At 41.1% G+C, this 1,731-nt stretch overlaps 1 non-coding gene across 1 annotated transcript; it reads right to left on the bottom strand.

Moving 5' to 3' along the window:
- Nucleotides 1-527: 527 nt before the first annotated feature.
- TRNAK-CUU lies at nt 528-600 on the bottom strand. Its single transcript has one exon. It is a non-coding gene; the product is annotated as a tRNA-Lys (tRNA).
- Nucleotides 601-1,731: the final 1,131 nt, after the last annotated feature.

Below are 1,731 nucleotides of genomic sequence, written 5' to 3'. Positions count from 1 at the left end.
GAAAAAAAAGAACACAGTGTCACTTCTGTTTACTCTGTTGACTGAAGCAGTCACAAGCACAGATGAAACAAGTGCCAAAGAATTTGTGGCCACATTATAAAATTGCCACAGCAGACATATCCACACCAACTACCACATCACTGTCCCATGTGCCCTCTGTGAGAAGACTAGGGATCTAGACTTTATTTAGACTATTTAGACTAGTCTTTATTTATTTAAGTCCCTCCCCAGATTGTCAGTTCTTGATGTACCTCTTTTTTTTAATTAATTTTTTTTTGAGAGAGAGAGAGAGAGAGAGAGAGAGAGCGTGAGCAGGGGAGGGTCAGAGAGAGGGAGACACAGAATCTGAAGCAGGTTCCAGTACAGAGCCTGACGTGGGGCCGGACCCACAAACCGCGAGAGCATGACCTGAGCCAAAGCCGGATGCTCAAAAGACTGAGCCACCCAGGAGCCCTGTTGATTCATTTCTTGAGGTAAGCTTTTTTTAAAAATATTTTTTAAAGTTTACTTTTTTTTAGTAATTTCTATACCTAACGTGGGGCTCGAACTCACAACCTTGAGATCAAGAGTCGCACGCTCTACCTACTGAGCCAGCCAGGAGCCCCTGTAAGCTTTTTATCTGTTTAATTCCTGTCAGCACTAATGTGTCAATAGCCACACTCAAGTTCTTTTTTAAGTCGTGCATCTTCTTTAAAAATTTTTTTTAATTTTTAAGCATTTATTTATTTTTCAGAGAGAGACACAGTGTGTGAGCAGGGGAGGGGCAGAGAGAGAGGGAAGCACAGAATCAGAAGCAGGTTCCAGGCTCTGAGCTATCAGCCCAGAGCCTGACGCAGGGCTTGCACCCACGAACCGTGAGATCATGACCTGAGCCGATGCCGGACGCTCAACTGACTGAGCCATCCAGGCGCCCTCTAGTCTGCATCTTAAATCTGCAACACTTCAAGGCCTTTTCAGTCTCATCCTCTCACACTTTGCTGGTGGGTACTTAAGGCTTTCAAGTTCTTGTGAGAAATTCACACTTTCAGTATCACTTTTTTTCTAAGCATATTTTGTTCAGTTTAAAAGAATTAAAGAGGTGTCAAGCTTTGTTTTTATTGAGACATAATTGACATATAACATTATACGAGTTTCAGGTGTGTAACAGGATGCTTCGGTATTTTATACATATAGTGAAATGATCACGGCGATAAGCCTAGTTAGCATCTGTCACCATACATAGCTATAGTTTTGTTATGTGATGAGAACTTTTAAGATCTAATCTCTTAGCAGCTTTCAAATATACAATACAGTACTATAAACTACAGTCACCATATTGTACGGTCCATCCCCACGGCTTACATATTACACAATGAGAAGTTTCTATCTCTTGAGCACTTTCACTCATTTCATCCACCCCCAACTCCGGCAGCCACAATCTGTTCTCTGTATCTATGAGGTTTTTTGTGGGCTTTTGTTTGTTTGTCTTGCTACTGAGTTATAAAGTTCCTTATATATTTTGGATATCGACCCTTTATCAGATATACGGTCTCCAAAAATTTTCTCCCATTTGGTAAGCTGCCTTTTTATGTTGTTGGTTTCCTTTGCTGTGCATACACTGTTTAGTCTGATGTAGTCCTGTGTGTGCATTTTTGCTTTCGTTGCCTTTACTTGTGGTATCAATTCCAAAAAATCATAAGCAGAACCAATGTCAAGTAGCTTACTGCCTGTTTTCCCCCCTAGGAGTTTTCA

This window comes from Suricata suricatta, chromosome 13 (assembly GCF_006229205.1).
Source record: "Suricata suricatta isolate VVHF042 chromosome 13, meerkat_22Aug2017_6uvM2_HiC, whole genome shotgun sequence".
Classification (NCBI taxonomy): Eukaryota; Metazoa; Chordata; class Mammalia; order Carnivora; family Herpestidae; genus Suricata; species Suricata suricatta.
Note: the sequence above shows the minus strand (reverse complement) of the source record. Positions and strands in the feature narration are given on the sequence as shown.